The following is a 23,474-nucleotide window of genomic DNA, read 5'->3' as shown; positions in this document are numbered from 1 at the left end:
TATCCAGTTTCATATCGATGAGTACCTACTTGTCTGGATAGCAATTTCAGCCGGTGCGTATTGTTGACCACATTATCACCATCACAACGTTGGTCCCAAAATGTGAAGCAGTAAAATTCTAGCCAACAATTGATTGTTCCGGTAGAGCACAACTTTTTAAATATTTCTAAGTGTGAAAAAAATATTCTTTCGTTAAATTCTAATCAACAATTAAAAACCGATAAAGGGTATAATTAAAATTAAATCTATAAATAGAATTAAAATGAAAAGTTAAACCAAGGTCATCACTTACGGAAGTTATTGAAAACCCAATAATACCGATGAACTCTTCTGTTTACACAGTTGACACAGTTTTCATCATCTACTGACACATTGACTCAAATTAAGTTCAAGGAAGTAGCACGACATATTCTAGATGACTAGTGTCTGTTTCTCTCTTCCTTAAAGAAAATGACACGGAAGAGCCTTTCTGAACTTGAAATAAAAGAGAAGGTAGCTAACTTCCTAGTGAGTTCATAAAACCGTGAAGCGATAGCTCTCTTCCTTAATCCAGAAGTCCATTGCACCTTGGAAGAAATTTGACTTCCTCTGAAAAATTGAAATGGAGAGGTTGGACCTTGAACAAGAATTGCCTGTCCCTGGAATGAACTTCGATGATCGAAACTGAATCTAGTTCATTGCCTTATCTGGTATAAGAAAGTAGTTCAATGAGTTTGTATATTTTTTTTTCTTCAGATTAAATGATGTATTAATAAAATACTATTTCGTGTCTACCTTGAGAAGTGTTGGAACTTTATTTGTGTGGTTCTTGAACGATGATTCTAAAACTCTAAATGGGATATATACATAAAATATATTGTAAACTGGAGTTTAATTTTAAAGGCATAGGTACAAATATTTGGGCAGACTGTTGGATGAACGAAGTAATATCTGTCGTCTATAGTCTTTTTGATAATTTTTAATTGTAATTTCGGCACTGTTTGTAACTTATTAATGCCAGTTTTTACTAATTAAACAATCTAATTTATCAAGTTTTTTTCGAGGAATTGTCTTATGTTAACGAGAAAGTGTCGTTTTAATATTTACTACTTGTTCAAGTGGTGTAGGAGGTAGGTCATTCATTTTTAATAGTTCGCAAAATATTTTATGTGAATGAAAAAATTATATTTTTAAGTGAATCATTATTTAATAGACTATTCAAGTATGTGTTTCTTTTCCGTTAATCTATAGTATACTAATTTAAGGTTAAATCTTCCAACTGGCGTGCGCATAAGGAAGACAAAAAAGAGATAGCTCTTCAAAAATCGACTTTTGACTATTCTACTTCCAACCTTTGATCGGCATTGATCGTTAATCGTTTAAGGTTTGTGGAGCTAATATCTTTCAAAATTGATTTCTTTTACCAAATGATTTGAAATAATTTTTCATTTTATAATACATAATTCCAATTAAGTATATCCTTTACTATTACTTTTTGCATTTTAAAAATTGCAACTATCAATATTGTTCAGACAAAATTCAAGCAATTTTCTAAATTTTATTTAAAAACAATCAGGTAGATTCTTTATAAAAGTTTGCTTTTCCTTTCAGGTAAAAATGTGTAAATTAATTTAATACTTATATTAATAATTATTGCAACTTAATATTTATATTAACGATTATTATAATTTAATATTTATAATAATCACATAATATTTACAATTATACTAGCCAATAATTGATATAATTTAATATTTATGCTCAAACTTTGCAACAGCGTATCCTTAAAAATTCATGCGATCTTTCACGCTATTATGAAGGGAATGGCTTCTGAAAAGTCATAATCTAAGCATGATAATATACACTGATGAAAGCAATTGAAGGGACAATTATATTTGTTTGCTGTAAAAAACTGGACTAGTCCAAGGCAGGTGTTCTCGGCTCCATAATAGATGGTCCTTTTTGTGGTTAACAGTTAAAGGAAAGCAGACTGCAAGGTGCCTGGAATGCATGCCACCAACGTTAAGTATGCAGGTGACTGTTATCCGTTTTCTTTTATGTTACTCTGTTGCGAGACAGTTGTGTCTCTGTCGCGAACCTATACCTTTTGGAGTCTCAAATAATGGTCTTAAGCCCATATTTTTCCCCTTTTGAGTTCTTGACCAGGTTGGTGGATTATTGTTCCTGTCTGACTCTAGAAAATGTTTCAGAGTAGACACCACGTTTCTCGAAGCCCTGAGGGTCCTAAAATAGGGAACCTGCGATTAGCGCGTTTCGATTCTTTCAACTATCCACCATCTTGTGGTATCGTCTAGACCAGGGGTTTTCAACTTACATGAGGCCGGGGGCCGCAATTAAAACACCAGTCAAATGTCCGGCGGCAGCTTTATCAAAATTTTATTTAGGATTCTTTTATGTTTGAAGGAACATTAAATATTGCTGTCAGATTTTTATCAAGTTGTACAAAACAAAAGTATTGAATAACAAATTAAAATGAGAAGTAGATTTCTAAGCAACACACAGTACTAATTTTGTATTTGAATAAATATTTTCTTGGATGCAAAACCAGAGAAATAAATTTTTATGCACCGTTGGTATGTTAAATTTCATAGAAACGAAGAAATTAGGTTTTTTGTAAACGAAAGAAAAGTATTTTAAACCCATATAGATTTTTTACGAAAATTGTTTGCAAAAAAGGACAACTAATATATTTTAGTTCGCGACCCACAAAAAAGGCTATACTGGCCGGATGCGCCCAGTGGGCCGCCAGTTGGTAATCACTGGTCTAGACGATGACGACTGGTCATACTAACGATGGTAAAAGATAAAAAAAAGAACTATTCAAAAATAAAGGGTTGGACAAAGCTACGATGTTTTAAAACGTCCTCACTCTACATATTTCGGCAAGTAAATTAAGTACCTCTACACAAACATGTTCGCAGCCCTACTTACGCTGATGCTTAACTAATGCGTCAAAAGCTAATGTATTTGTGAAAACTTTGCTATCATCTGATACCTTATTTGCGTATAGGCGCTGTTTATTTCGTTCATTAAGAAGAAACAACCTTTTTCCATTTAATTGTTTTTATCAGTAGTTCAATTTGGGACCGTTTCATCAAACTTGAACGATTATTTTATGATTCCATGCGACCCAAACTTTTTAAAAGAATATAGTTCTCTTGTACGGATAATTTTATTTGGCTTTAAAGAACATGAAAATCCGAGCTTAATTCTATAAGTGAAAATTAAAATATTAAATTTCATACTTATTTTTCAGAGGAATATACTTTTTCACTTAACGAAGAGAAATACGAATTTAACTAATATGCAAACCACTGGTTTAAATTAAATTGGAATTTAATTGACTTTCGGTCAGAAATATTTTTTCTAAATAAAGGCGCAGTGCTTTCTCAAAAAATAATCGATAGTGCTAATTTTGTATCATTTTTAATAGATTATAAGATCGATGAGATTTATGGATTAATTTTAAGGAAAAAAAACAACGATGACGATTTAATATGGTTGAGAAATTACATTTAAAGAGCTTAAAAGTTTAACTTCTTTAGAATCAAGTTGGAAATATTAAATGAATCAAGTTGGAAATATTAAATGAGATGAAAAAAAAGAGTTAAAGAATTAGAAAATACAAGAAATGTTAAAATTTTTTTAATCCAAGTTTTATAATTAAAAATAGAAAAAAAAATAGGCTTGAGCAATAGGAACTTGTGTTAGGTAAAATTATGTAGAATACAGTTTTAAGAGAAATGAACATTAATAATAAACAAATGCGATAAGTAAATGACGTAGGTTAACTCTGGTTAAGTTACCCAGGTTACAACTGTGGTTAGCAATTAAAACTAAAAATTGTTTTCAAAATCAATAATATGGTAAGAAGTGATAAAAAAATTTAGAAAAAAGGGGTCTAATGTTTCACTAAATTACAAAGTTTGGTGAATGTTAACATTTATAAAGTTCCTGTGGTTAATATCGGTAAAAAATTGTTACATATCATTATTTTGCACTGAGTTTCATCGCATATAATGAAAGAAAATTGGTTATCATAATTTCTTACTTACAACTCCGATACAACGAGAACCGAATATAGACACTGGCAGAGGTAAGTTGGAAAAAAATGATATTTGAAAGAAATATTTCAGTCAAAATCAGTACTTGTTGAATGTCGAAATTGAAAAAAAATTCTTTTTCGTAATGCAATTAAAAAAGTAATTTTTTCCTTTATTTTGAAGAAAGAAATAATTATAAAACAATCAGAAGAAGATCATAAGAGGTATAGCTATAAGATGATCAGTTTGTCCAATTATTAATTTATAATATTTATAGCATATTATAAATATTTTAATTTATTGTTGGGTCTAAGAATTTCTATAATTTTTGAATTTTGATAATTTTTGGGACAGTTTGCATCGCATTCCTTAATTTTTAGAAATTCCTGAAACAAAACAAAACATTTTCAAGCAGGATAATTTTTTGTTACTTATTAATAGACAGTATAATGTTCAAAATAGCCTTTAATGGTTTTAAAAATATTAACGTATAATAATAAAGGAGTAGCAGACATGTTTATCTTTGATAACTTCATAATACTTAAACAGGACATAAATCTCTTGAAACTAATTGAAGCTTCAAATTAAATCCACATTTTTGAAAAGCTTAATTGAAAAGGTATACAAATTTTGTGTTATACAAATGTTCTTTATTCACAAACCAGTCACTTTATGTAAATCTGTGTAAATAAGAAAAGCAAACACTGAGATTCTTACTTCTGATAAAAGTAGAAGAAGAAAAAAATATCAGTCAGAATACATCCGATTCTGCTTGTAATTTAATCAGGCCTTCAGAAAACAAATATTTAAATCAGGCTAAAAACCCGTGAAAATCTTTTTTTCTTTTTCCCGAATTTGCCTAATGATCATGACAGCTTTTATGGGTTTACCTAGATATTTGATGACCTCTCCCTCATTACTTCTCCTGATTTTCAAACTTTCTAAGATGACTGGAGAGGGGGTCGAGGAGCCCTTTAGGGGGTGGTGCGCGTGGAATAGGAACGAAAGTTGCGCCCTCACGCAACGAACGCTGCTTAACCGGTCCTCCTCCTACCAGCTCTTCAGATGCGTCTCGTTTTGCGTTCTATTCGCTCTCTAGGTTCTTTCACCGGATTCAGAAATTCGGGAGAATCTGGAATTCTCCGGAGTGCAGCCCAAAGTGGAGGTGAATTTTTTTCCCCATCTCATACCGACCGTTTCTTCATTAGATTACTTGCATGGCGGAGAATTCTGAAGTTGAAGTTCATCACTGAGTTGTGTGGAATTAAATGTGAGAAAAGGGGAGTGAAGTTATTGACATTTGGAGATCCGGCATCCTCTCCTTTTTTGAAGGGTGACTCCGGATGTGGATAGGTGAGCAATTCTCGAATATTTCTTTTTCCCCCGTTTTTTGGAAATTGAATTACACAAGAATTTAACTTGGTTGTCAATACGGTTAGAACTTTTATTGCATGCGTAATGTTGAAGAGATTTGCATTGTGACAGACTAAATCAATCGTATTATTCAAAAAGAAAAGCTACTAAATTCAATTTCAATTTATTTCTAAACTTTTAATGGTTTTTAAAGCGCTATAAATAACAATTATTCAATTAAAATTTGTTTGAGTTTTATTCATATATGAATTTTATTCAGTTGTCAGCATAATTTTATTGATGAAAGTTTATTGGTGTAGTTTTAAAAAACTAAGCATGCAATAAAATTTCATCAATAAAATTTTACCTGTTTTCAATAGTGTATATAAATTTTACAGAAATATTCAGAAAATCTTCATAAAATTCATATAATCACTTTTAATATTTTCAATTCAAGCAACAATTCAATAAATTATTTTAAAGTCTTATTTATTTTACAATAATTTTTTTTAGATGGCAATGCAGTTTTTGCTGATTTATTTTAATTGAATTGCCTAATTTTTACAAATCTTTGGCTTAGTTTTTTATAAATAGAGTGTATTATATTTGAAACAGTTATTAAATTCAAATATAACTGAAATAATAACTTTTAACTTGCAGCATTTCCACAAGAATACTAACTAATTTTTATATATTTGAGAAGAATTTTACATAGTTTCCAGTGTGTTATATACAGTTTTGTAAGATTATTGATGAAGCTGTATGGCATGCTATGTGATGTATTCGTACTTTAGTACGAATACACCATATAGTTAAAGCATTTTTCTATGTTGTGATACGTTGTTAACATGCATATATATATTTATACACATTTGAATTCTAAAAATACCACAAAATTTAAACTTTAAAGGATGTTAAATAAATTAATCATTGCTTTGTAATAAATAGGTGATTTTGGTTCACTGAGAAAAGGAATATGGTTAGAACTGTCAGAATATTGCAAAATTTATCGTTCTTCTGGCTCGCTAGTTTTCCCCAAAGCGATTTAATAAGGATTTTGGTAAAAATCATTACCAAAGCGAGAAAATAAAAAGCTAAATAAATATGGCTTAATAATATGTGATGCATTTCAAAGATTAAATTTAGTTAGTTAAATTTAATTTACTAAATGTGTGGGAAATAAGTTTTAAAATCCAAAATTTTTGGGAAGCAATCATATGAGCGGAAAATTACTGAATGAATGGTTAAATAAGGAATGTTTTGTTTTTTAATAAAAGAATTACGTTATTTATTCATATTTTTTAAACTAGAAATGCCATTACCATACAGTGCGCAATTTTTCCAGAATATTTTGCCATGTATTCTTGTTCAACTATCCCAATTGTTGATACAAATTATTGCATTAAATTTTCCTACATTGTGTGTTATTGTTACTGTTTGCATCGGAAATGTTACTGTTTTTTTTCTGGTTTATGCTACTGTTTATGCTTCATAGGTATTGTTACTACTTATTATTTTTATATTGGAAAAATACTTATTTAAACTTTCGTAATACTTTTTATGATTAACTGCAAACCTTTATAGTATATTTCGTTGATTTTTCTTAAAATTACTACTATTTGTCTATTCGAAAATTACTATTCGTAGCTTCAATAAAAAATTATTATTTTTGCACTATAAATTTACTTAAATTATATTGTATTAAACTGTAAACGTAGAATTTAAATTCTAAACAAGATTGACGATACTTCATTGTTTCAAAATGTATGCCGCTATTCGTGTAAATAAGAAGGTTTAATTGCATAAAATTGCATTTTAAAATGAAAATGACTTACACCACTTGAAAAATGGACTCTTTTATTTAATTTGCGATTTGTGTGTGGAATGAGTAGTTTAATGTTGTAATTTTAATTTATCATTACAAATTTGTAAATTCCTTATTACCTGAAGTCGCATGAAATAATTTGTTTCAACGGTGTAAAAGTTATCTTTCCTTTAAATTGTCTTTTTGAAACTATTTCACATTTTTTGCAAGTTTCCATCAAAATGTTATATTTTTCGATCTTTCGTATGAATAAAATCTAAGTTTTAGGGCAGAGGTCAGTAAAAATATCACTTAATGATTTTCTTCTAATTGTAAAGGAGTTTTACACTAAATACAAATAAATTAAGTGCGCAAATTAAAAATATTTATAATAAAAAATGTCTGAAAATTATGAATTTCGTAATTGCAATGCAATACATTTATACGATATATTAGCATTAAGCAGAAATTATGCAAAATATATTGTAGGTGTTTAGTGCATGGATTTAATTAAACTTTGTATTTTAAAACAAAATGTTTTGAATTGACGTATATTTTTAAGCGCATTAAATAAAACTACTTATTAAAAATGAATTAAAAGAACTACATTTCCTTTATCGAGGAATTACATGAATCAGAAAAAAAAAATTTAATTACGCCGATACCTTAAAATTACGATGAGAATTGTAGCTCAGACGAAAGTTTTAAGTTTTGATGTTTGCCATAGAAAACTATATTTTGCTTAACTAAAAAAATATATTTTTTCGAATTCACAAATCAAAGGACACTTTTTCAGGTGGTTTAAAATTTGTTATAAAAATATCATAATTACTTAATTAAATACTTTGTAATTAAATGCACCCAAATGAATCAAGTAGAACTGTTACGAAGTACTTAATATTTCAACATTTAATTACAAAATAATCTATTTAAATCTATCGTATCATTGCTGCGACTCAGAACATCGAAATTTAGCGTATAGTAGGAGAAAGCAGAGATGAGCTGATAGACGATTATTTAAAACAGCTCCAAGCTTTATAAGGCAACCAAACTATTTCACATCTCGCCTAATTCAATAGTAATTTTTGCGTTTTTGTTCTTACGTTTCTTAAATACTAATTTTAGACCTCTGATATGCATTCTCTTATCAGGGATTTTCAAAATATATATTAAACGTGGTGGTTATAGAACACTTCGTTATATAATCGAATGTTCAAATGTTCAAAACTTATAATTTAGTTTTTATGTTGTTTTTTTAGACTTTATGTCTAATTTTTTAATTTTTTATTTACTTTTATTCTCTTTTTTGTTTGTTATTAATGCTTTTGAAAAACTATAAGCGCAACTTTAGCAATAAATCTGTAAACCTAGTGATCAAATAGTATCTACATTACATTACGTCCTCTTAATTTTGTTATTACTATTATTATTATTAATTATTATTATTATTATTAATTCGTATTATTATTATTAATTAGTATTATTATTAATTATTATTATTATTAATTAGTATTATTATTAATTATTATTATTATTATTATTTTCTTTTTGAAGCAAAAGAATTGCACCCTACTTTATTCTTTAAAGACTACGGTTATTTATTTCACTTATGTGAATTNTATTATCATTATTATTATTAAATTATTATTTTTTTTTATAATGAGAAATTTAATTTTTAAAAATGTTTATTATAAGTAAGAAAAATGTTTCGATAAGATTTTTTATTCATTATAATCAGGTATCTATAAATGTAAAAACGAAAATAAAGAAAAATTCAAGACTTAAAAATAAAAGTACGATCAATTTGTTATTGTAGGTGTTTGTGTTGTCATATGAAAAAAAATGCAATTGGAAACCCAGAGCTTGAGTAGGGAAAACATCATACTCCAGAGCAAATCTTTATCAGCAACTACTTTAGTATCATAATAATAAAGATTATTAAATTAGAAAACACCTACTACAAATAAATAAAACTAACGTTTTTATGTGATAAATAGCTTTGTATTTCCTATAAGAGGTCTTTTTTTAAATTATAAATAGTTGTCACTCTTAGAAACTGCTAAAAAAAATTGAGGAAATTAAGCGAAGGAGTGATTGAGACTAAGTTTATTTCATTTATCGGAATGGCTTGCCATGGCTTACCATGGCTTGCCATGTAAATAAAAGGAGACAAAATTGCATAATCGGTTATTATTTTTTTATAAAGATGAACAATTTGCAATTAAGTCAAAAAGATTGCAAGAAAATACAATGATATTACTTAAATTTAAAAAAATGTTTTTCTGACGAAAAAAATAATAACTTCCTAACATATGAAATACTTTCGGCAACTGTCAATGTAGTGATTTTCTGAAACCTTGACACTTGGACCACTGGGTCTTCAAAAACTGTTAAAAAATGTTGAAGAGCAAGTGACAGAGAGAAAATATAACGGAATCTCTCTCCTTCGATATTTTTTTTAAACGGAACTCTCTGGAAATAAATAATCGAAGCAATTGCTCAAATCAAGCATATAACTGTAAACGTATAAAAAATAAAGATTTCTCCGAATATCTAGATAAAATTTTTAAGAAGAATGACGCACTTTAGATGAATTAGAATCCCTGAAATTGAAAATTTCACTTTTAGATATATATTTTTTGACCGAAGCATTGACTTCATTAATATTTGTTTTCTTTTTGTCCAGTTTTTTTGGAAAAACATTATTCTTTTCCTTTTGCGCAGCTTTTTTAAAACCAAATTGACCAGAAGAAATATATTAATACTTTTAGTTTGAGCTGCAGATTCATGAATATAAAAAAAATTGTTAATATATAATAAATAGTTAATCCCTTAACTTAAGAAAAATATTTTCACTAATATGTTATAGTTAATCCATAAATTAAAATGCATTTTTTCACTAATATATGATATATAGTTAGTCCATTTATAAAATTTTTTTTTCACTTATATATAATAAACAGTTAATCCAATTATTTAAAAAATATCTAACTTTTTAAAAATTGGAAAAGTTTAAGCCTAAATAGATGAATAATGGTTGGTTCAAAGTTCAATAAATAACAATAGTGTTGATAAGAAATGCTTAGGATTTTATTCCTTCCTAATATGTTCAGAGAATTCCGTGCTCGTTGTGTTTTCGATGAAAATAGAAGCACATTATGAAACGTAATGGCATAATCTCTTTACATCAAGAGAAAAACAGATTACGCAATAAAACACATATATATAGATTATTGTACTATGGACAGAAATACTGCAGGAGTAAATTTTGTTAATATGTTCGGGATTATATTCTATAAATAAAACATAAACGATTTTTTCATTAAAAACTATTATTTCATGAGACATTTACTCAAAATACAGGGGATGGACTAACACTTTTTTTTACCTTTCTCAAAAAATACTAAGAGAAGCATTAATAAGTAATTGTAAATTTAGAAGTGTTTAGGTTACGCAATTTCTCATACTTATCAATACTGATTAAGGCTTTTAGAGGCTTGAGGGACCGACAATAAATTAGAAATGGAAAATATTGTTTTTTATCACCCCAAGTCAAAAAATGTAGCAATAAATTTGTAATTTTTTTACAGATATTTTGGTTATTATATGAAATAATTGAACAAATTTCGTAAACCAAAATTAAATAGTTATGAAGATATGGACATTTTTATGAAATAAGCTAGTATTTTGTTTTACGTTTTTCTTTGTTATAACTTTAAATACCGCTCATGGACTGCAATAGTGGCACAACTCAAAAAACACGCGTTTTGGTATAAGAACGGGCGTAAATATGAAAATACACATTCGCTTCAGCAGCAATACTAGCACAACTCAAATTCAACTTGAAGGTTATCTTCGTTTAAGTAAACTAAAGCATTTCCTATGCATTTTCCTTAGTAATTTAAACTTTAAACCCACTTATCTCAGAACTTTATTTTTTGTGTTGTGCCGCTATTGCAGCCCAAAAGCGATATATTCAATAAAATTAAAAAAAAAAAAATTGGTGCAATTTAAAATTAATCACAAATTTTTTGCTTTAAAATTTGAGCGAAATAATACAAAACTGCGCTAATTAAGAATAATTAAAGTATTTATTTTACATTGAGTGTGCCAGGGAAAAATTTTAAAACTCCTTTTGATCATTTTGAAGTGAATCTTACGCATGGGCGGAAAAAATTGAACATTTTCTTCTCATAATTTTGTAGTAAATCGTATTTGGCAACTACTGAAAAATGTCCGATCTTAAAAACTTAAGTTTCAAGCAATTTTCTAAGTAGTTTTAATACTTTATAAAAGAAACTAAAAATGATAACAGGTTTTCCACAAATTTCATTTTGACGAGAAACAAGATATACTAAAAATTACATTGGCATTGTTGAGGAGCATCCCCCATAAAAGTATCGTTTCTTTCACATGTTTTCCTTGCTTATGCAATCATATTTCGGTGTATGAATGCTTATTACATAGTATTATTATTCGTTATTTAATTTTGTCTTATGATACAAAATAATATTTGTAGAAAATTTATTATTTTGAGTTTCTTTAAAAAAGCAAAAAAAAAAAAAAACTACTTTGAAAATTGCTTGAAACTTTTAAAATTTTTATCACATTCAAATCGAATTTTTTTTAATTAGTTGCCAAATACGATTTTCTACAAAATTTTCATGAAAAAAAAAAAAGAGTTTTTCAATCAAGAAAAAAAGAGGAAAAAAGATTTTTTCTGTTCTTGCGCAATATAAAAGAACTATTTATATATATATTGCACGGTTTTCAACATTTTTTTTGTTGCAAATTTTTTAATTAGTTTTAAATTGCACCAAAAATTCTGTTTAATTTTACTTATTCTCAAAGTTATAGCAAAAAACGTAAGACAAAAAAAATTAGTTTTTTTTATAAAAATGTCCATATCTTTATAAATATTTCATCTAAAAGTTTAAGAAATTTTGTGCAATAATGCATGTAATAACTAAAATAATTGTTAGAAATTACAAATGTATTGCTATACTTTTTGGTATAGAATGATCGAAAACATTATTTTCCATTTATAATTTGTTGTCGGTTTTTCAAGCCCCTAAAAGCTTTAAACTTCATTGAGAAGTATGAGAAATCGCATGATTTAAAGACTTCTAAATTTATAAAATTGGTATTTCTTGACTAATATGAAGAATTGTGTTAGTATAGAAGTGTTTTCATTATTTTGTCCTTCCCCTGTAAATGTCCTTTGCGAAGAATAATGAAAAAGAAACTTCACTGAGAAAAATACAATGTGTACTTTATGAATTTTATAAATATGTTGTGACATACTTTTACAATTCGACAATTTAAGGAAATCGCGAAAAATGCCCGGAATTTCGAATAATTGTAAATAAAAATTTTATTGCCAAAAAAAGTCCAAACGAAATTAATTATAATAATATTGCGAAAAAGCTGTTTTTTGCTTTATTATTTTACTAATTTTTTTCCATTCTTTTTATTGTTTTTAAAGTATACATTATTCTTATTTCATTCATTGATGTATACATTTTTATATATAAATATGTACATTGTATTTACACTCAGAAAAAAAATATGGTTAAAACTACCGGAATATAGAAATTTTTTAGTGTTTCTGATTCTATAAGAACATCAAAAAGCCCAGTAATTCTTACCGAAGCGCTTTTGTAGTAATTTTGGTAAAATTAACAATAAAATATTGCTTTATTATATGTGATAAAATTAGATAAATGATTTAAAATTTGAAAATTTTATCATTGTGCCTTAAACTATGTCATAAAACCCATGTATTCGGCTAAATTTACTATTCAGTTTTGTATATTTTCCTACACGTGTGGTAAATAAGAACTATAATTTTGAAAACCAGAATTTCATATTAAATTTACCAGATGATTAGAAAATAATTATCATATGAATGGTATTAATTCCGTATATTTTGGTTACATTAGCTGAATTATGTTTTTTTTATTATAATTATTAGAAATGACATTACCATACAGTACGATAATTTTACAGAAATTCTATTCTCCATGTATCTTAAATATATCACTTATATGCATTATGAGTTCATTTTATGTATACAAATTTTATGTACCCCAAAGTAAAGCTATTACCTTGTCACTTACCTTGGCTACAAATCCTATCTATATTTACAACTATCGTGCGTTGTTCATTCGTTAAGTTACTAAAAACTCTCCCGTATATTACCTGAATTGTAAAATAAAAATTTCTGTCGGTTGTATATTTAATGAACAATTCATGTTAGATTTGTTTAATTGTCACCCCTAACTGAGAAAGAGAAAAAGTGTGAGATAAAATGAATATAAAAATTTCTGAAATATCCGGGGAACTGCATGTTCGCGTATAAATTTTAAATTTTTTATTAACTTATTTAATTAGCAATACGCTGTAAATGTTTGCCTTTTTAGCAGCATTTAATAACAATTTATACTAATCATTTTGTTATACATATTGAAGGTACATTTAAATATTTTTGTGATTTGAATAAAAATATGTTCATATTTATATATTTTTGTGATCACTAAAAAATATTTTATCTATCATTCTGTCATTCAAATTTTATATATCACAGTCATTTCAATGAATTATCTTATCTTTTAATTCTTTAACAGATATATTTGGTTGTAGTTTTGATTTCTTTTACAAGATGGCGCTAAATTCTGATTTGTTTGGTTTTAAGTGCTCCCATACGTAATTCATTTATTTCATTTTTCTTGTCTAGATTTTCTTTACTACAATCTTTAAATAATGGATCAATACCCCAAAATATAAGTAATCAAATAAGAAATTTTATTGTTTGAATGTGAAAATAAACTGAACCACGAAAACTTATTCTATAAATGATGCATCGGAGTTATACAGCAAACAATGAAAACATATAAATTAATCAAAACCATAAACTTATATTTAATATTTGTTAACTTAATTGAGTTAGATTTTAACAAGCTATATCTAAGATTAATATGATATTATATTATTTGGATCATACGTTTTCTTTTTTATTTAAAATAATATTTATCATGTAATATTACAAGCAATTACTGTTCTAAAATTTATACCTAAACCTGTTACCTGTCATAATGATGATCCTCACGCCAATAGAACAGAATGTCTTTTCGAGAATTATATGCAGATGTAGAATTTAATTGCCCAAACGCAATGTATAATTAATAGGCGAAAACTCTATTGTATATAACGATTTAATTTATGAGCTAACAAATCTTCTTAATCACAGCATATTATTCATATGCTTGTGAATAATATGAGGAAAATGTCATGTCATGTTCTTAATAACTGAATGATGCTTAACTTCAACTTCACAATGCAGATGCTTGATACAAAGAAATGAATTTGCTGGATTTGGAGCTTGTACAGAATGTATACTATTGTATTTTGTGCTCAAAAATTAATTATTTACGACAATTTAAATATTAAGTTTAGTAATTGTTACAAATAATGTACCTACTTTTCCCATAGTAAATAATATTAACAATCTATATTTTTTTAAGAAAATATACATGAAACTTTTATTTTAATTGCCTAAAATATCAATATTTTTTTTTGCTCTCTTACTTTTTAAGATCTTTAAAATTCCATGTTTATTAGAATAAATGCATGCATAACTTAACTCTTAGTTTTTGTTATTACAGTTAACAAAAATAAATGGATGTTATGCAATTTATTTCTTCCAAATGTCTTGTAGAAAAACAACATCATAAAACCTGGAAAATAAACTTTTAGGATTATCAATATAAATATATTATACATATATTTTACTTATACCTTCTACAAAACTAAAAATTAGGGTCAAAATACAAAATAATCTGTCAAGCCTAAAGGTGATAAATCATGGTGCGTGAAAGGGGGATGCATTGGCATGCCTACTCTTCAATTTAACATTAGAAAAAATAAAAGCAAGAATTAGAAAGAGATTCCAACATTAACAACAGGAGAAATATTTTTAATGATATGTGCAACTTTTAGCCTTTGCTGATGATATTATTGGTAGAACACATATAGAACTAAGACAGGCTTTTATTTCTTTAGAAAAATCGGCTCCCAGGATGGGCCTGAGAATGAATGAGAACAAAACTAAGTATTTGTACTTTACTAAAACAAACTTCAATGACACCCACTTAGAAATTGAAGAAAATAAATTTGAGGTTGTTGGAAATTTCGCTTACTTAGGTTCTGTAATCAACAACAGGAACAATATTAGAATGGAAATACAAAAGAGAATCACAATAGCAAATAGTTGCCTTAAGGGAATTCAAAAATACATAAGATCTAATGTAGTTCATAGAAAAACAAAAGTTTTATGTATATAAATCTCTTTTAAAATCAATTTCAATTTTAACATATGCCTGTGAAATTTTAACTTGCCCGTGAAACTTTTGAAGATGACTCGTACGGATGAGATTATGTTGGGTATCTTTGAGAGAAAGGTATCGAGAAGTATTTTTGGAGGAATCCAAAAAAAAAAAAATAATAATAAATAAATAATGGAGTTAGGGTTAGAAAAACGAATTTAGAGCTTTATCACTCATATAATGAACCTGACATTATTAACTTCATTAAAAGACAAAGAATAAAATGAGCAGGGCACGTTATCAGAATGGATGAAGACAGTTCAACAAAAAGAGTATTTAATGCCAGATCAGTTGGCACACGAAAAAAGGGCCGTCCTAATTTGAGATGGATAAATAATCTAGACCTGGTGGTTTTAAAAAGTAAACACTAGAAAATGCTGGCAGGAATAAGGTTGGTCTGGAAAAATTTCTTGAGAAGGCTAAGGCTCACCCTGGGTTGTCGAACCATTGTTGTTGTTGATGATGATGATATTTATAGCAGAAAACTGATATTTCAAATCAATGATAAACTTCAGGAAAAAGTTCTGACTTATATTACATATATGCGTTTAAGTATTATACGATAATCAATTTTAACAACTACAAATTTTTAATTATTAGATTATAATTAAAATCAGCAATAAAATTATTTTATGAAAAATAACTATCGTAAGAAATGCAGATAAAGAAAATTATGAATTTATTTACAATAATAATAAATAATGGTAAAAAAATAATAGCATTTAAATCTTAGCTTTTAAAAATGAAAATTAAAAAAAAGGAAGAAAAAAAACAATAATTCTTTTTTTATTTAGATACTGTTTAGTTTTTTATTTTTATTCAGCATTTGTCTTTAAAAAAGAAACAATTGTTTAATTTCCAGAAAAATTTTAATCCTAACGCAATGCTAAATTACCGTTTTACAATTCGGGAGCTTCCTCTGGGAACATTACATTGTTGACGATTTGAATAAAATTCTTTTATAGTTGATCAGGAATTCTAAATCTTCCATTGTTAACTAACTAGTGATCTTTTCATTTGCATTCCAAATATTTTACTGAAATAATAATTTATATTTCAGAGTTAACTCATATAACAATAATGTATAATAATATTACTTTGTAAAATTTCTGTAGCTTATAAACAATACCGGAGAATTAATAAATTATATTCATTCAATTCATAACGGATTCAATACGTGCTTCAAACTAAAATGAATAAGCTATTATTTTAGCTGCTCATTTGGGAATGAAAATGATTAATATGTATTCTCAATCGTCAAGTCTTATTGAATTAATTTAGATATTTCTTAAGAATACTTCATGTGATATGAATGAAACTTAGTTATAAGCATTCAATGAGGAGACTTGAATATTTATTTGAGTGGTGAGAAAGTTCCAGACCCCGTTATTGCATTTCGAATGAACTTATATTAATTCAATTGTGTGTGATAAAGCGCGAAGATATATATTTTTAGTGGGATCAAATCCTGTTTTTAATTAAACGAGTTTTATAAAAATAAAAAATAAAAGCAATATCTGAAAGTTTGAAATTAGTATATTCTATTTCAAGAAAAGTTTTAATTTGAAATTCATGTGAAATGTTTTATAAGTAGTTAGTAAAGCAAAAAAATTTTCCCTATAGCTTCTTATATTGATTCTATATTATTGCTTAAGGATAAAGAGTTTAAAAAATCTCCTTATGTGCGTTCTCATCTCTAATTAGTGGATGGCATAATACAAATCTCAAATTGAGTAATAAGGTATTTTGGCTTTGAAGAAAAAAACGGAAGAAAAGATAAATCTTATCAATATTTTATTGGCTAATTTTTATGTTTAATGACCCTTTATGTTTAGTTTTTGAATTTTCGCAAATTTGAATTAAAAATTATCAGTAAATTAGCAATCAATCCAGAAAAAAACTAAAACAATAACGGACTTTGAGGATTATTGTTATTGAGTTCTATAAAAGCAAAGAAAGGATTAAAATAAGCATGTTTGAATGCCTAGTAGAACTGACATGAGCTAGTCATTTTTTGCATCACTTTTCAGATTTATTTTAAAACCACTTTCTGAAGATTCTAATCCTTTTTTGACATGATGAATTCAATAATGGTTGGTCAAAATGGGATAAGTATTTCTAATAATGTAATAAATATTTGAAATAGATGAAATTACAGCTCATTTATCTGTAATAATTTTTAATGAAGGTCGCAAAGTATTATTGGCTGCTACAAAGCAATTAGAAGTAATTGTAGGTCTAACAGCAAAAGAATATGCTCAAAATGAAGATGACCGCAGAATTTCGGTTGCTACCCTAATAATACACGAGTCGTCATACGTAGGTAGGTACAAAAAAAGGGATATCACTTGAAAATGCTATGAATGATGGAGAAAAAGCATCTTATGAACTTGAAATTGATGCATTATAGTTAATTGCAAAATTTTATATATTTATATAAATTATTGTTCGCAAAACTTTAAACGCAATTTACTAGAAGCTGTATTTATATTTCTCTTACTTACTGTATCTCAAACTAGTCGAATTACTAGTACAACTGATTTACTGATTTTAATATAATGTTTACAATTAGTATTGCTTTCGTTGCAGGTAGAATTTTTTTTAATTGAGTTGACTGGTTTCGAGGAAAAAAGGAAATGTAACTAATTTTATGTTATATTTTGAATTTCTCAAACCACTGCTATTTTGTGAAAAGAAATTAGTTTTTAACTCCTGCGTGCAAACAAAAATGACGTTTTCATATGGCTTAAAAAATCAAAAGGGAGTTAAATTTAAATGAGTTATTTCAATTTATGTTCAGCCAGTTTTGGAAACTTTAAAAAATATGTTATGAACATAAAATTATGTAAGCGCTATTTGTTTTAATTTTCTTCATTTGTTACAAGATAAAATTAAGATCAAAATATGTATATTAGGATAAAAAAATATACTGAAATAAATTAATCCAATCATCGCAAATTTCATAAAACGATCCTTCTTTGATACAGGCCTCCACTGTATTATTTCTCCTCAAATAAAAATTTTGAATTCAATAAAATGACAACGAACACTAATTAAAAAATTAGTATTTTGTCAGTTACAGTGATTCCCACGCAGTAAAGATTGCTAAATCGTTTGCAAATATAATCATGTACATTTTTAAGAAAAAGTGATTGTGAAGTTATTTATGTTTATATTGATTTTTGATGAAGGATGAAAAGATCATAACAACTCAACTGGTAATTAAGAAGTAATATTTTCACGCATTATTATATTGTTTTATTGTTTTATTTAGCGTTCTTCATAAAAATTTTGTATAATAGTGTAAATTCCTAGTTGAAAGCAATTTGTGAGGCTAAATTTCGCAAATTAAATTGGAACATACAAAAAATATCAAAGTGTTAATACTTGTTGTAGACAAATTTAAAGTTATTTACGTGGTCGGTTTTTAAAAGCATTATCAAGAGATGCTACATCAAGTAAGAGTTTTATTAAGTTTTGAAATAAAGTATTACATTAAAAAATAATGGATAAAAAAATATAAATGAAAATAAATATTCAGATTTGTATGGATTTTATAATAAGACGAAAATCAAATGGAGCTGGGCTATTCCACGGTAACTTACGAATATTTTATTATTTAATAAAGTTTGTATTTATAAAAATAATGCAGAGCATTTATTAAATTATAAAATAGTTCGCACGTACTGTTCACCTCCAAAAAATAAATTTTATATACCATCATAAAATATGATCCAAAAATATCACTTTGCTTTCTGCAATAAATCAAAAATCTTTTTTCAAGTTCTGCGAGAAAGAAAATAACATCAATAAATGTTTAAAATGTATTCTTTTTTTTCCAAAATGAAAAAGCTTCTATGAAATAGCAATTTGTTGTTATCTTACTACCTCCGGCAACTCGCACCTTTACCTATATTCTATTTTTAGCCACTTATTTGGCGATAAAGCGTGAACGTTGCTAAAATACAGAATATCCTTATTTCAAATCTTAGTTTCAAAAGTTAGAAAAGGAGTTTTTTGAGAAGATATAAATTTCGCTCTTTTCAGTTGAGTCTGAGGCTAAAAAATTCGTATGGCAGAAATAGGCAATTATATATACATACGCTTACAAAATAATACAAGCATCAAAGCATTTTTTTTTTTTTGCATCAATGTTAAAAGGGTGTAATCTATCATTAAAAACTTGTGGAGTTTTTATTGTTAAGTATTTAAATCAAAATTTAGTAAGATTAGTTAATCTCCAAGAATTAATGTGTAGATTCATATCTTTACAACAGTGAAATCTGTCAAGGGACCAAATTTGTAAGTTCACCATCTACCTCAAGTTGACCGATTTTGTCAATAAATTAATTTATTCCATGGAAGAACTGGGAGCAAAACCTTTTTTACCTGTCTACCTTATCATGTTAATTTGAGGCGAAGTAAATCAAATTTGTCTAATAGTATTATTAAATGCCGTTCCAAATCATTCATACGCTAAACGGAGAAAAATTTTAGAGAATTTTTATGCATTTAGTTCATGCATAAAATTTCACTAATTTGGTAAAATGCACTGAAAAAAATTATGATCAAAAGTACCAAAATATGGTAAAATTTAATGTGTTTCTGGCTCTATGGGAACACCAAAAATGAACGAAATTTTTATTAAAGCGCTTTGGTAATGAATTTGGTAAAATAAGGAATGAATGTGGTTTTATAATACGAGATAAAATTTTATAAATGAAGTTAAAATTCATAATACTATCATGATACCTTAGAGCATGGCATAAAACTATATTCGGTTAAATTTACTTTTCAATTTATATTTGTTACCAAATGTGTGGTAACAAAAATTTTAATTGTGAAAGGCAGAATTAACTGCATCCATAATAATAATAAGAATAAACTGTAATCATATGAACGGAAAAAAGTTTACGGAAGAGTTTAAATACGGTATAATTTGGTTTTCAATTCCAGATATATGTTTTTTTTTACCAGAGATTATTATATAGTACGATAATTTAACCAGAAACGTGTATGTGTGTATGAAGAGCAAGTAAACAACAGCCAGTTGTCAGCCAAGAGGCTTATGAATTTCCCACTTCACAAATTCGTGAAAAACTGGCAGATGGTGGTAGTGTGGTCATTATTGTGGTCAACATTGGTGGTCAACAGTGGTAGTGTGGTCAACATTGAACACCAGACTGTAAAAAAAAATTAGATCCAATATCGGAAAAAAGTACTACACTAAAAGTACTAGAGAGCCAGAACATTTTACCGCATAATTCATACTTACCATAAAAGTTTACAGAACATAATATCTGATAAATCACAATTTTTACAGTAATATTCATAGTAAAAACTCTGAATCACTGCAATTAAATAAATGCTACTCTAAAATTATGTTATGAAATTCTTTACGTAAAAATAGATTATTAGATAGAATGGAATTTTAGGGATACTGTATTTAGGGTGCTACTACTTTTTTACCGTAATTTGAGTTGGAAGTTTTTGCACTGTAGATGCCTTGACTTTCACCCATCGATTTGAATCTCGTTTTGGCTTAAACCAAAACAGGATATGGAACCAGGGCCATTAACCTTGACAACTCTGTGCCTTAATTACAGTGCTTTTACGGCTCTAATAATTTAGCACAAGAGACAATATAGTTATCATCAATGAAGGAAACATCATATGGAGGGAAACGATTTGTCTAGTTTTTAAAAAAAATATAAAATACTAAAAATGCACAAATGTTAACTTTATTTACCCATTTTCAAAGTTTTTAGAGAGAATTTAATGAAAATAATTCTGTAGGCGTTAAAAGTACCATTTTTGTTTGATATTTTGTTTATTTAACTCGAAGAATTGATCCGAAGAACTTTTTTTTAGATAAAAAAAGATCTAAGCTTACAGAAAAGAAAAACTGTACAATAACATCATGATTTCAAAGAAAAATTATTTCTTTAAATGTTATTCAGAGATTGTTTTCGTTGATTTACATAAACTTTAAAACGTGAACGTGATATTAAATGAGACAAGCAGTCAAATCTTGTTAATTTCCTCCCTGTTTATACCTTTGATACTTCAGTAAACAATAGTTAATATACTTCCAGAAAAGCAGTTATTTTCATGTTTAAGGCGGAAACAGATACGTAAAGGAGTGTTTTTAATTACACAAGAGAATGATTTTTGAATTCAAAATTAAGTTTCGTGGCATGCATTATAATATGGAGTTGAGAATTCTGTGAGAAATGCATATCTTGAATGCTTTAAAATGAATAAACAAAGCATTTTTAACTCAATTTACTGCTATGCAAATTGCATTTTTATTCGGATATTAGTATCAGTAGTCAGCATTAAATCTTAATATTTTATGTTAAAATGTTATGGATTTGATGCTATTGCCTACCTATTAATTTCTGATCTTTATATTTAAAGTCATTGCTGAATTATCAGTAGCGTATAATCGATTTTATGTGTACATTTTACTTCTCTAAGTTTTGAACTAAAATTTAAAGAAAGCACTTAATGAATTAATAAATTTTAACACTACCACACTGTTTGAGTTTTCATTGTAAAATTACGGTAGAATAACCGGCAGCAGTCTGTCAATCCATTTAACCGCTAAGTTTATGGTAAGGAACATATTTTACCTTTATGGTTTTGAAACCGTTTACAACTAATGTGGTTAAAAAACAATGAATACAACCCAATACGGACTTTTAACTTTTTAAGACTAAATTGGTTTGAAAAACGTAAAAAATAAATTTAACTGTGCATTGGAGCTACGATTTTCGTTAAGTAAAGAACATTGGAATTAGGCTGTAGTTGTGTTGTGTTTTATCAAATAAACCGTGGAATAAGGTTTAATTAGTTAATTTGGCTGTTTCACCTATCGTGAGAGATGGAAAATACAAGACATTTTTATGTTAACCAACTTTATGGTGCTGACATCTATGCATGAAGGAGCAAATCATATTCTAATAGTCCAGGGTCACAAACTGAGGAGTGCAGCAGGTTGGAAACTCCTCATGTGTTGAATGAAAGGGGGGAATATTGTGGTGTCAACGCTTGAACTCGTACCCACTTTCTGTCTGTCATGTGATTGACAAATTGGCCCTCTCGGCTAAAATATGTACCAAGTGGCAAGGAACATTAGGTAGGCTCAGTTGTTGCGATAAAATTCTGGTTGCTTAACCGTATTAAATGAAAACAGTTAATAAATGGTATTCCTCACAGTTAACATTTGTTTGAATATAATCTTATTTATGGTTATTTAACTGTTTTGCTTGAATATGGTAAAATAACAATTGGAACAATTGTTAATTAACCATTTTTTTTTTCGAAAAATTTCTAACAGAGCAGTAAGTAAATATTAATTTTGTTGTTATGCATGGTAAAACGTTTAATGTGCTTGCTGTTTTTTATTAAGTATCTTATACATTTATTCTTCTGTAGTTTCTTGTTTTACGAAAATTTAAAAAAAAGAAAAACATCATATGATTGAATTATTATCTTTAGTATTTCAGCTAAATCTTCAATCTTTTCTTATTTCGCATTAAGTTTATATATCAAATGAAAACTTTTAAATTTGTCTTTTTCCAAAAATTGCACTATTTTAAATAACTTATAAGTATTTTATGTAAATTTAAATATGTGTATAGTTGATTTCAAAGATAATGAAATAAAATAAGCAACTTTTAAGTAAAATAAAATAATTTGAATTTTAGAAGGAATTTATTAAATTTACTGCAAATAAGTCGCGGTTTCTTCATGGAAATTTCTGTTTTTAGTCTTTTAGAGTAACTTCCCATAATTGAGAGGTGGCCTAGAGGTGAAACTTGTTTTGTATTTTCCATCCTTAGAGCGCTGTTGGTCTCTAGCTAATCTTCCGTTTCCCTTTTATCC

The 23,474-nt window shown here is 27.4% G+C and overlaps 1 protein-coding gene across 1 annotated transcript in view; it reads left to right on the top strand.

Annotated features, from left to right (window-relative positions):
• The first annotated feature begins 5,073 nt into the window (after positions 1–5,073).
• The window catches only part of LOC107452642 (alpha-glucosidase), a 74,422-nt gene continuing 56,021 nt past the window's right edge, over positions 5,074–23,474 (top strand). The window contains exon 1 of the mRNA XM_043039289.2: positions 5,074–5,396. The gene's annotated coding sequence lies outside the window, so the exon portion shown is untranslated. The remainder of the gene's footprint in view (positions 5,397–23,474) is intronic.

The sequence above is a fragment of the Parasteatoda tepidariorum genome, chromosome 1 (genome assembly GCF_043381705.1).
Source record: "Parasteatoda tepidariorum isolate YZ-2023 chromosome 1, CAS_Ptep_4.0, whole genome shotgun sequence".
In the NCBI taxonomy this organism is placed as follows: Eukaryota; Metazoa; Arthropoda; class Arachnida; order Araneae; family Theridiidae; genus Parasteatoda; species Parasteatoda tepidariorum.
This window is presented reverse-complemented; position numbering and strand designations above follow the sequence as displayed.